Source organism: Protopterus annectens, chromosome 13.part0, assembly GCF_019279795.1.
Source record: "Protopterus annectens isolate FY-2018-M chromosome 13.part0, PAN1.0, whole genome shotgun sequence".
Taxonomy (NCBI): domain Eukaryota; kingdom Metazoa; phylum Chordata; order Ceratodontiformes; family Protopteridae; genus Protopterus; species Protopterus annectens.
The window spans coordinates 128,502,008-128,516,257 of NC_056747.1; positions in this window are offsets into that span (position 1 = coordinate 128,502,008).

Here is a 14,250-nt window from a genome sequence, read left to right on the forward strand (position 1 = left end):
ATTGGTGCCACTAATCTGCCAGTCATATAGTGCGGTTTTCTGTGAAAACAATGTTTTCAAAAATCAAGTGCAATGAGGAGGATTCAGAAAAGTGTGTGAATGGTGAAATCAAACCTGAAAATAGGAGCATAACCTCCACAAATAGGAAAATAATTTGCAGGGGTAAATCAGGCCTGAAAATAGGGATGTTCCTCCAAAACAAGTACAGATGAGAGAGCTGAGCAAGTTGTGTTTACGTGCATGGACAGCATTTTCTAAAGCACAGTTATTCACAAGAAAGGTGGTGTGGGCTGCTGCCGATCACAAACAGAGTTATTTCACAGTAACATTAGAAAAGTGTGCTGTATCTTCTCTTTTCCTGTGAGTCAAGCATTACCACAGGTCAGTAAAAATAAGCTGCCCCCTAACAAAAATTATACAGTGTGTGCAGTTACATCTGTGGTCTAGGCCTTGAATTATTTTCCCATGCATGCAAAATTGTGTTACTTTCAAGATGAGAGTAACAAGGAAGCCATGAGCCTCTCTGCCAATTTCATTTGAAACCTTGCCAGTTCTATTCTATTGTATTCTATTCCCAGAGCACAAGGAAATACCAAATCTGCTGTTAACAGTGCCAGCTGTAACCATCCAAGCGAAAGGGAGCACGAGCTAAAGTTAAAAGAAACCTAAATTAAAGGGTTGGTGCTAACAATTATAGGAGGGACTTAAAGAGGGCTTTCAGTGGAATTCACTGTGAAAAATTAACAAGTCATTTTGTCCTCTATGAAGTCAGATTATTGTATAGAAATGTTTGAGAACACAGTTGTATGAAATAACATATGCATCAAATTCAGAATATGTCTGAGATAACTGTTCATGCACAGACACTCACAAGCCAGTTGCATGGGTTGTTAATGAACACTAACCTGGCTAGTTACCTGTACTATAGCCACCCATAATCTTGTCTGACTGTTTTCTACAAATAGGTAAAGGAAAGGGTTCTATACAATTTAAGATCTGACGGAATCCCAGCTAGTGTATAAAGCACACCTACCTGTTATAAACTGAGGGCATACCTCTCAACCTGCAGCACTGAACATAGGAACAAATACCCTTGAAAAGCAGGCACATCCAGCCAAAAATCTGGAATCTGATCAGCACAAAATGTGAATGGCAAATAACAAGTAACTCTTCTCGCGTCCAGTAGGAATGTGGAATAATAGTCAGAAACAGAGCAATAAATATGATCAAAAATGCAATTACATTATCAAAGACGGTGTAAAACCTGTAGACAGTAATGAAATATACTGCACAGTTCTACCATCTGTGCCTGTTTCTGTTGTTATTGGTGCCATTACTATATTGTTCAGCTAGTGTGATTTTCTGTGTACTGGACAACTTCAAAAATCATGTGATGAGGGAGGATTCACAAAACTGTGTGAAGGGGTAAACCAAGCCTGAAACAGGGACAAATCTCCAAAAATAAGTACATCATGTGCAGGGGTAAATCAGGCCTGAAGATTGGAACATTTCTCCAAAATACGGACAGTTGAGAGGGTCTGGCTTAGAGTCCCCTGATAGTTCATGAAAGCTTGTGATGGTGTCCCATTTACTCCTTCACAGTAAACAATATTCTAATTTGTACTATTCAGCATATATAATGCCTCACAACTGCTGCTTGTACCTTCCATAAGCATGATGAACTCCCCAGTTTTCCAGTACAGTGAGAAGCAATCTTCTGTTCTGAATAAAACTCAGCCCTTCATTCTCTGTAGCATGGTGCAGAATGTCTGCTAATTATTAATCACTGTGAATCTACAGGATTACAGTTGTATTACACCTGGTAAACATATCTTCTTACACATTATAAATCTTTAATAACAGTTTTTCAAAGTCTTACTGACTTGTATGACTTAGTCAACTCACTGTTTGTTTAAGACTGCTGCTGTTACATGTAAATTAGTTTTCACTTTTCTCCACTGCAGCGGGACCATGGTTTTAATACATTTATGTTAGGGAGGTATGAGGGATGGAGTCCACCATGTTAGGGAGGTTTGGACATGGTATGTTTTCAAGTTTTCAGATATTTTGGCTTTTTGAAGTTGCATTTCATAGGATTAATAAAATAAGTGAACCATAACTCATGGAAAAGCTGTTTTGATTTAAAACAGGACAAGCCTGGATTACTGCACTCTCACAGTCAGCTAAATGGTAGAACAGTGCACAAATCAATTTGTAAATGTCCACATAAAAAAATCACTTACTGGACTTCATGAACACAAGGATAAATTGCCAAAATAAATGTCAGTAACAATTCATTAATATATTAATGATTATTTAAACACTGGGTTTTACCGAGTTAGCTATCTGATGAAGTTCCAGTTGGAATAAAGGAACAAAAGTGCTTATTTTATATTACTGACTCGTCACCGGCATTTCTTTTGGCAGTTTATCCTTGTGTTTGTGTTTTTTTTCTGCAGTTTAGTTTTTTGGTCAGTACTTACTAGAATTCAAAATAATATTCTTACAAGCAGGAAAATTAAAAAGGGACTTCAACTAGTTTTTTTGGTTAAGTGTTTTCAGGAAACGTATGAAAGTAATAAAACACAATGTATTTTCACAAACAGGTGAAAACTTCAGCCATTCAAAAGAAGTGTATTGCTAAGTGGCTTCGCACTCCAATTCTCTAGATAGACTGGTCATCACTTTAAAATCTCTGTCTTGCAGTGGTCAGAAGGGACTCTTTCATCTTATCCCATCTAAGCATGTCTTATGGAGTACAACACTAAATGTTGGGAGGTCACTTAGAATTCCTACAGCATCTGAGAACACAGAGTTATTTCTCAAGTCAGACATCCTTACTGGGAATTGTATTCTTCAGTATTTTTGAGCAATATAGCTTCCAGAGTGATTCTAGTAATAGCAGTATAATTTCCTATTGGGTACTAGAAACAGCAATATAACTTTCAAAGGGATACTAGCAATAGAAATATAACGTCCAATTGGGTACTAGTAATAACACTATAACTTCCAATTGGATACTAGTAATAGCAATATAACTACCAATTGGATACTAGTAATAGCAATATAACTTCCAAAGGGATAATAGTAATAGAAATCTAACTTCCAATTGGATACTAGTAATAATACTATAACTTCCAATTGGATACTAGTAATATAACTTCCAAAGGGATACTAGTAATAGAAATATAGCTTCTAATGGGATACTTTTAATAGCGATATAACTTCCAATTGGATACTAGTAACAGCACAATGACCTTCAATGTCATATTACTGATAAGTGCATGTCCTACTCCATCACCTGCAACCACAAGCGATCTCAACAGGAACCTTATTCAGACTACAAGTAACACAGATTTAGGAATATGGAGGGATGAAACCTACCAACAGAGATAGAGGCATCCATAATTAAAATGGTCCTAAAATCCCAAAGATTTTATTCATTCTTAAGACCATTTTATTAGCTTTTTCTGGTAAATTGCAGCAAAAGGGGGATAGGCATCCGTTGGATTTTCTCTGGGCTTTGAGGAACATCAAATGAATCCCTCCCTCTCATTATGCACCTAAAATGTGAGTGGGGGTTATGCATTCCATGTGTATCAATTGCATATAAAGCCTCTAGCTTGAGAAAAATTCTGGGATGGTATCACTTGGAAGATGATAACTCATGGATTAAGCATTAACCCTCATTGCTAGACTCTACTTTTCCTTTCAGATAGTTTTCAAACATTCTCTCCTTCTCGTACTTTGGTGAAGACCCTCAGTCTGGTTTACTTCAAAAACTACAAAATGGTAAGTACGTTCCAATACACGAACTCTAGAATTATCACGAATAGCAAAAAATAGTCACTACACCCTGATCAGGTCTTTCTTTCCTTCTTTTCCTGTTAGTTAGGATTCCAGGTTCCCCACCTGCACTAGATTTATCCCTTATTGTATCATGATGGCAAAAAAGATTCATATATTTTCCAGCTCACACACTGTATTAACTTGTACGTCTCCTGAGGATCTTCTGAGTTTATATAACTTATAAACTTACTTCTCAGTTCTATTTGATTTATAAGCTACTCTCCTTCTTTAATAACCAAAAGCCAAATACCCCTGTTTGACATACACTAAAACAATTGCTGTAATACTTCAGTGAAGTAACTCAATTCTAACCCAAGTTTTTCAAAATCCTGGAGCAAAATGGCAAGTTGTACCACAAAGACAGTCACTTATCATCCCATGATGCTCAGTGCATTCTTCTGGCTCCTTGCCAGATGTCCACAACTCCCAAGTGCATCATTTTGAACAGCGATGTTTAATCAAGTGTTTTGGCTTTAGAGACAGTGGCGCAATTCACCAGTTCAACTAGACAAGGATCTCATTCTCTGAGGGATCATCATCCCACAAATCCACAAGCAAATGTTCATGTCTTCAAAATCATAATGGGTGTATCCAATTGTTTGTGTCCTCCAAATCATAATTGCTATGTCCAAGAAAGCCATCACTCATAGGTAGACATCTTCTGTCCTTTTGTAGACTATTGGCAACTTGTGAACCAGATTTTTCATATAGAACTGGAGAATATTATGTCGATAACATGAAAATGCAAACAACACATGCGCAAAGAAAAAAAAAAAGACTACACAAAACCATGACTGCACAAATCACTAAACCACACAGCACTGACATCCAGTAAAAACTTTAAACATAAAGGAAACCAACATTTTTTTCAGGGTTAAAACCCCCTTGCACCCCCCCCCCATGGAGGACTGTGTCCTCATACCTATGCTACTTCATATATACTAACTCTGAGATTACACTACAGTGGGGAAAGGACATAGTCCCACTCCTGACTTCACTGTGAATCATGCACCAGTCCAACACCATATAAATTGCACACATTCCCACACACACACATCTCTACCAAACCATACCATCTTCAATAACACACCTTCACCCTATCCATATACACACTAAACCAAGACACGTGCACATGACACTAGCATTGCGTTACTACTGGCAGTATTGGCATTGCAAAAAAAAATGCCCGAATTTGACCAATCTGCCAATACTAAGCTAATGACAAATAAAAAATTTACACACCCATAAACACTTCCAAGATGCACCAAACCATGCACATAGCCCAGTCACACACACTTAACACATGCATATACATTTGCACAAACATACAACATATTTTTGTATGCATACATACTCAAATTCACTAGGGCGGCCACGGTGGTACAGTGGTTAGCATTGTCGCTTCACAGCAAGAGGTTCTCCAGTTCGATCCTTGGCTGGGGTGCCTTCTGTGTGGAGTCTGCATGTCCTCCCTGTGGTCGCGTGGGTTTCCTCCGGTTGCTCCAGTTTCCTCCCACATCCCAAAGACATGCTATAGGTGGATCGGACACTCCAATTTGGCCCTAGGTTTGAGTGTGTGCATGTGTGCCTTTAGTGGAAGGTTGGGTGCCGGGCTGGCAACTCAACACCGTAAAACTCCACTGCCAATCATGAGCGGACAGGTGATCCACTGTGGGGACCCCTAACCGGGAAAAGCCGAAAGAAGAAGAAGACATACTCAAATTCACTCATTAGTTACTGGCAAAAATTTTGCCTGATGATATTTAAACCTAAAATCTAAATGTTTTGTTGTCTGAATGCAGATAATTTAAATTCTTTCAAGCAGAAGGAGAGGATTATGGAGCATGAGAAAGAGGAATATATTGTGGCCATTACACTACTTAAGAAAAAGTATCAATCGTCTAGAAAATGGCTGAAAATGTAAGGCTAAAGCCTATCTGGTAACCTCCTTCTTTTAAACATATCAAACCTATGGCTTATAAATCACCACAGAATCTGGATGACTAAAGTGATAACTGTTTGAGGAACACTTTTACTGTATCTTGTAACAATTATATATATCTGAAAATTGTCAGGTGCTATAAACAACATAAATACATGAATGCATGCAGTGCTAAGATATTCTTCGCTTCTGTTATGGTTCTTCAGACATTTATCTAGCTGCACACTCACATCTATGGTCAATTTAGGGTGCCCAATCCACCTTTGGAATATGGAAGGAAACTGGAGCCCCCAGAGAAAACCCACATGAATGCAAGAAGGACATGCAGAGACTCCACCACATAGAAGGCATAGTCCATATTAGTATAGGAGTATGTGATTGAGGCACAATGTAGCAGGATTGCATAAGGGGTCTTGCCTGATCCTGTTCCTTTGTGTTAGGGGTTGTCTAGCTGTCAACATAATATATAAAATCTCCATAATCTGACATATATTTTCACCATAGGAACTATAACTGGCATACACATAGCAAACTCAAAAAACTGTACCAGTAATCTGCTTGATTATAGCTACAGCCCATCTTCAATAATTTGGAAATGACCTGTTGCAGCTTCTAGCTATGACCAGTCTTCAACTAAATTGTTTCTTTCTATTGAAAAACAGCCTGTCACAGTAGTTGTCATTGTAACAATTAACAGCTTTATTGAGGGGGGTGACACCTTCAGAGTAATACACTCTTTTTTTAAATAGTTTGTTCCCCAATTTCAGTGGCTTTAGTGAGCAATTCAGTTTCGACTTATTAAATCCCTTCAGTATGACACACATGAATGCACATTCTAAGCAGGACACTAACTCCCAAACTGTGTTATAATATACCTGCGACCATAAATGCACAGTGAATTAGTTAACCCTTATCTCTCATACCATCTCTGTTAGGATGACTAGCCCAAGGTATGCTTCTGTCCAACACCTTATTGTTTGTTTGTTTGTTTGTGTCTTTCGGCTTTTCCCGGTTAGGGGTCGCCACAGTGGAACTCCGGTCTGCTAATGATTGGCAGTAGATTTTTACGTGTTGGTTTGACGGGCCTAACGCACAAGCTTCAACGAAGGAACACCCATTCACGCATGTCGACACACAGAAGATGCTCTAACTGAGAATCGAACGGGCAACGTCTAACTGTGAGGCGACAACGCTACCACAGCACCACCACCGCAGTCTATGCTCCTCCCATTTCTCATCCACTTCAGGTAAGCTAGAAGAATCATCCGGATTGGCAGTTCCCAAATAATTTGTTTCCATTACTTCCTAAAATAATTAAAAGGGTAGCTCTTCTAATGTATCCTTTTCTTCTTCTTCACCATTGGAAATGCTAAGACAATGTCTGGTGAACAAATCTTCAACAGAGGTAGACAACACACTCTATATTTAACCTGCATCTCTTACACTATCTAATGATGTAAATGAACTGCAATCTCTACGAAATGTTACATCCAGAAATCATGATTCACATGTACTGCTTGACTGCTGCTATAAATGACTATCCTAGGTTTACTGTATGACATCTCTGATACTTACACTGACAACCTGTTCACCTTATCAATTCCCACTAATGGTTTAGTAAACCCTCTGCATAACATCATATGTGTTTCATAAATTCCAATGCATTTGAACCCTCATGGCTTTCTGATACTCCAGTCAGCCTCAGTTTTGCCTAATTATCCACGCTCATCAAATTTTTCTCCACATTTTCAACTTGAGAACTCAAATTATCAATCTTTTTTGCTCTTTTGTTACCTGCTACTGAATTGTCGTTATAGTAAAAGATGCATCATAGTTATCGTAAGCAGTTCCAGTCCTTTAATACATCCATATAGGTTCATAGGTTCATAGGTTCATACTAGGCTATCTGCCCGAGGGCATTTACAAGCCTAGCCCATCGTTTTGTGGCTTATGCCACCCCTTTAGTATGGGGAACTATACCCATTATTTTGCTGTGCCTCTGTCGAGCAGTGACACTGAGGTAATCCCTGGGGTATATCTGCGATCTCCCATCCATTGGTCAAGATTTCTCTTGAACAAGGCCAGCGAGGTGCTCTGCCTCACATGTACCGGGATTTTGTTCCACAGCATAGGGAGTCTTTGGGTGATGAATCTATCCCTCCAGCACGTCCTATTAATAGCCGTGTCGAGGTTTAAGTCTCCTGCCCTTGTGGCTCTGATGGATCTAGATTTTTGAGGTGAAGCATATTCATCAAATCTGGGTTTGACATGGCCTTGTATGTTAGGCAAAGGTCACCTCTGAGCAAGCGGTGCGACTGAATAGAGCTGGAGTTCTTTCAGTCGGGCAGCATAGGACAGATTTTGAGACCCTTTATCCTTTTGGTGAGGAACTTTTGTGGCCTCTCCAGCTGCTGCAAGTGTCGGGTCAGATACATTCGAATGGGGCATTGTACTCAATCATTGGTCTGATGAGTGATGAGTAAAGGGAGACTATGACCTCCCTTGATCTAGATGAGAATCCCTTCATGATAAGGTGGGCAATGTAGAAGGTCTTCCTAACTACTTTAGCTACATGGGTGTCGAATGACAGACTACTATCAACCTGGGTCCCCAGGTCCCTGATGACTTCTTCTGTGCTCAGTGGATTGCCACCTATTTGGTAGCTAGGGGTAACCTTGTTTTTCCCGAAGGGTATGACTATGCATTTTTTGGCATTTAACTTTAGGCCGTTTCTGTGAGACCCTTCTGAAGGATATCTGTGTCAGATGTGTTTTCTACTATGGCGCCCAGTTTGCAGTCATCTGCAAACTTTGTCAGCCATAACCCTCCTGTGTTTGCTTGTACTTCGGAAAAGTAGATGCCAAACAAGAGTGGGCCCAGGACTGAGCCCTGTGGGACACCACTTGTGACAGGCTTTGAGTCTGACATGGCGCCAGCAACTCTGACCCTGTGGGTTCTGTCACTCAGCCAGTTTGCAACCCATCTTGTGATGTATGGGTTAACATTTAAGCTGATGAGTTTTTCAATGATACCCGAGTGGGGTATTGTATCAAAGGCCTTAGCCAGATCGAGGTAGGCTGTATGGACTGCCTTTCCCTCATCAATGGCTTTGGTGACTGTTTCAAAAGTCAACCAAGTTTAAAAGGCATGATCTGCCTTTGACAAAGCCAAACTGGGTTGGATCCAAAGTCTGCAAATTCCCTATGTCTTTATTTATGAGGTCCATTATGATCCTCTCCATGGCTTTGCAGATAAGGCTTGTCAAGCTAATGGGCGGTAATTTCCAGGGTCGGTGGAGGCACCGCCTTTGTGAAGTGGGACCACAGTTGCAGTGCGCCACTCCTGGGTGCGTATCCAGAGGTAAGACTTTGATTAAACAGCTGTCCTAGCTGTGGGTTTAATTCCTCATTGAGTTCGTGGAGCACACAGCCGGGGACACCATCAGGTCCCATGGATGCTGTGTTTTTGCTTTGGGAGAGCAGTTCTCACTTGGGCGCTGGAGATGTTTGGGGGCTGCAATCGTTTGGTATAGATATCTCTCCTTTTGGGGGGGGAGAAGTTTGCACTGAACCTGTCAGCCAGTATGTTGGCAATGTCTGTAGGATCAGTAATCTTCACATCATTTTGAACTAGTTCTGAGCATATCTGGGAGTTTCCTCCTAGGTTTCTAACATAGCTAAAGAAGGCCTTATGATTGTCTTTTGAGTCTTTAGCTATTTTTCTCTCGAAATTTGCTTTGGATGATTTTATGAGAGCTCTTAGTTTTTACTTATAGTGATCAAGGGTGTCTTACCTTTTAAGGATTTTGCTCTATCTTGTAGTAGCTTCCTCCTTTTGTTGTAGAGTTTGTTTATGGCTGGGGTCCACCAGACTGGACGCTTGCCTTTGGTACAAAGAGTCTTTGTTTTGCTTGGGATTGCCTTATCCATGCAGTCCTGCAGGTGCTGGTAGAAGGCATTTGTAAGTGATTCAGCGGCTTGAGTACTGTTTTCCACGGCTCGGGGCCTTAAAGGAGACCACACTAGTCTTTAGAAGTGTGAAGTCGGCTTTTGAGAAGTTCTTTACTGTGGTCTTTTTATTTCAGGTGGGGTGGGATGAGGACCTCCAGCGAGATTAGTTTGTGATCTGATCTCACCAGTGAGGGGTATACTTCGGTGTTGAACATTGTGCTCCCATGTTCGTGATGATGAGATCAAGTATGTTATCTCCTCTTGTGGGGATGGTGACTAGTTGTTCCATGGCATTTGAGTTTATGAATTCCAGGAACTTTTGGGCTAGGGTGTTTGGGCTTGAGTAGTGTTCCCAGTCTATATTAGGGTAATTGAAGTCACCTAGTATGATGGTGTTTGGTGATACATTTATCCCCTCTAGTGTTTTCAGGAAGGCCATGTGAGGTTCCTGAGTTTGTGAGGGTGGCCTGTAACATGCTACAATTTGCAGAGCAGTCTTGCCTATGGTTAATTGCACCTGGATGGTCTCCGATGCATCGTGCATTGCCACCAGTCTTGAGGTGTGGGTGTCCTTGATGAATATGGATACCCCCTCCTTTCTTGGTATTGTCCGGATTTTGGGGCGGAACGCATGATATGAGGTAAAACCTGATAGCGCTGGGGTGCTCTCAGGAGCCTTGAACCAGGTTTCTGTCACAGCACAGACATCGATGTTCTCCATACTGAGAAGGGCCTCGAGTGCGTGCATTTTGAGATTTAGACTTCTGGCATTGAGCAGCATTACCCTTAGTTTTTTCCTTTTTGTGTTCTAAGGTGGTAGGTTTAGAATTTGAGCCTTGCCTAAAAAGGCACTATGGGGTGGCAAGAGCCTTTGCCAATATCCAGAATCCCAGGGGTGACAGGTGCAAGCCGTCCCTTGCGAAGCAGCGTGGCTTGTCCAGCATGTCATCCCAGGCAGACAGATACTGGATCCCCTTTGAATGACACCAGAGTTTAAGCCAATTGTTAAAGCTGATCATCTTATCTCTGTATTGTGGCATCATTCTTGGTGAAGGTAGGATACTGCTCAAGGTCAGGGTCATACCTGCCTGGGCTACATAATCAGAGAGCTCCTCAATGTCTCTTTTCATGTAGTCCAAGGAGGTACGTCTCAGGTCGTTTACACCAGCGTGGACAATGACTGAGTCATATTTGTACCTGCTGTTGAGAGACCTGAGTGCTTGCGTTATGTGGCGGATTCTAGCGCCCGACAGGCAGCTTACTGTGACCTTCTCCTTACTCAGTCTGGTGAGCGGGACGTCAGTGTGTCTGACTATGGAGTCACCAATGACTAGTGTGTCTGGCATTGTGTTTGGCCTTAAGGGCTGTGACTGTTTGACACTCTGACTGTGAGGTCTATGTGTTGCAGGTGTTGTGTTCTGAGGTGGTGGTTGTTTGGGTGTCTGCTTTGGTGGCCTCTCCTGTTTTGGTAGATTTTTGATCAGAGCCTCCGAGTATGTCTTTGTGTGTTTATGTGTATGATTTGAGGTTGTAATGGTACTATGTGAGACTGGGTCTATAGTGTGTGTGGTAACCTTCTCCTCCTGACTGGTCTTGCCAGTCCTATGTTGAGAGAGCTCAGCCTCCAGTTTGGCCGTATAGTTGCATCTCTCGCATGTATTTGTGTTTTGTGGGAGGAGGAGAGGGTATAGCGGATATATATATAGCGGACTAAATATGCACCACAGTCCATACTTTCCATTCTACAAACTTTTATCTCTTTAGCATAAAAACAAATTATCGATTTACCATTATCTGAATACTGCCTACGACTGGCCATCTTTTTGATTACTATTTGCACATATTTCTTCTTCCATGCTTCTGGTTCGCTTAGTGTTTCTAGTTTTTAAGCCTTCATCTTCTTCATCATCACTGTATGACTATTGCTAACTCAGCCATCAGTATTCATGTTTGTTTTCATTTGTAGTCACATCCGATTACACAGATCACATGCCATATTCCCAAGCATCACTTCTACCACTGCAACTTTTAAGTTGACATCGATAGCAGCTAGTCGCATGTCTTTGCAGTATACTGGTAAAAAACAATCATCAATCAGATTAAACCAATATGGTTTAGAGCGTTCAGATATCTGCATGAGTACTGCTTTATCGTGTTATATATTTGTAGGCCAGATGAAATAGTGCATATCTCTTCTGTTGCCATATTCATTAATGGAAACCAAATGCTGTTATACAATTCATTTTGTCCTTAGAATTTCAGTGTGTTTCTCCTGTACAGTAGCTGTAATCTTTCTCCTGGGTTCCCTTGGTGTAGTAAGTTTAGAAACTTTCAGTAACTATGTGCCTATCTCTGAAACTGTTCTTTCTGCTTTGTGTTTTGGAAATCATTTCAATGCTTTTGTGTCTGGAATGGATTATCACTCTTTATTTTGTGCCAGGAATTGTTTTGGGAATTGTGGGAACAATACAAACAGAGGAGGAATGAGGTTTAAAGGAAGACAGGATCTGAATGAGCTGTGTAATGTTTGACTGACAATGACTGGATATATTATAAGTGAAGTATAATGTTTGGAACTAAAATTATGCCGATATCGTTTGTTTTCATTTATATAAATGTATGATTGCCTGTGCCATATGTGATCATTGAATAAAGATGTTTCTTGTTAAAAAAATTGTTTACGAAATATTTATTTTCTGTAAAACAGTGCATCTCTCAGTTGCATACTCACCATTAATACTGTTGGAGTAGCATATTCTACAATGTCAACCTTGTAAGCATCGGTTCCTCTACCATAGTTTTCTCATTTTCTGTTGAACATACTATATGTCTCGACAAATAATGACTAATATAAAATTTTCCTTTTCTATACTGCACTACAAATTGCAATGACTGAAGTTTTACATAGCTTCCTTCTCATTTGGGCTATGACTTCTTTTAACATCTAGCAAATACCTACTAGTTGATTTAATACCCTGTAACGCGTGTCCTTCATCAGGCTTAATACTGTATTAAGTCCTGTGGAGTTTGTATCCATGTCAAGCACATTAGGACTGTTCACATACAAATGAAGCAATGTGGTGTCTAATCTTAACCGTTTTATCATTTTCTTATGTGTAACTAGCTACACTTCATTTTTCCCGTAAACTCTGTTAATGGTTTTGTGATTATTCTAATTTTTTATCACCCTGGAACTGCAATGTATTATCCCCAACATGCTTCAAACATCTTTTGCACTAATTGGAGGTGTCATCTCATGCATGCTTTCACCTACTTTGGGTTAGGTGATATGCCATGTACAGAAAATGCAAACACATAGGACTCAAAGCTAAGCTTATACAGATGCCATTTTATTTATTTTGTTTTTATTTTACATTTGTTTATTGGAATAGTCTGACTCAACACATGTCCTCTTTCAGTGGAGGCCTGGGGTGAAAAGCTCCACATAAAACAACAAATAGATGGCAAAATACAGAGTATACAGAAAAATACTAACGTGGACATTGAACTTAGACAATAAGTAGGCGAGCTCCAAAAATGTTACAGATTAGTATAAACAGACATTACAATGTTAGAGGCATACATTCCATTTTTCAAGTGAACATTCCATAACTGCAAATCTTTTCAAAAGTAGAGTATATTGTTTATTAAGGAGAATTGCCACTCCATATTGATGAATAGTTTAGAGAGATGATTGTATACAATGAGGCAGTAATAAGAACAGACAGTTGAAGTGGTATAGACAGAAGTTTATAAGATAAGCAGAAATAGTGGTAAGGTCAGAGATGGAGAGAGAGATGTTAGTCAGGGGTAGAGCAAAGACACAGCCATTTGTTTAATAGGTAGGTTTTTAGAATTCATGAAAAAGATAAAAATATCCCAACGATAACCAGGTACCTCTGCAACAACTAATAAACAGTCCAAAGGCAAAAAACAAGCAAAGGCAAGGCTCCAGGTTCTCCAAGAAATGTAATAACAGCAAACACAAGCACTTTCACGGGGTACTTCTTCAGGTGTATACCATATTGAAGTGAAACACCCTTCTTATACTATTCAATCATAGTCACATGATTAACCATTTAACATTTAAAGGCATAGAAACACATATAGAAAGCATATCAAAATACATAAGAAATATAAAAAACACATAAAATGCTTTTTAAAATAATAGAGCTAAACCATATTTTTCGGAACTAGTAGAAACTAACATAATTTACAGTGAAAGAAATAAATATAATTCCAGTAAGTTGAGTATGTGCTTCAGTTATTTAAGGAATATTAGACAGTATACAGATATTATTAATAAGCATTGGAATATTCTGACCACTGATAGGAAGGTGAGTAAGTTTCTGGATTTACAACCCCAATTCACCTTTAGAAATAAAAAATCCCTTAAGAGAAGGCTCTGTGACATGAGGGATTATGTTAAAGCAGTTGGTACAGGAGGGACTAGACCATGTGGGAAAAGTCAGTTCTGTATGTACATTAACAATGGTCTGGACTTTAGAC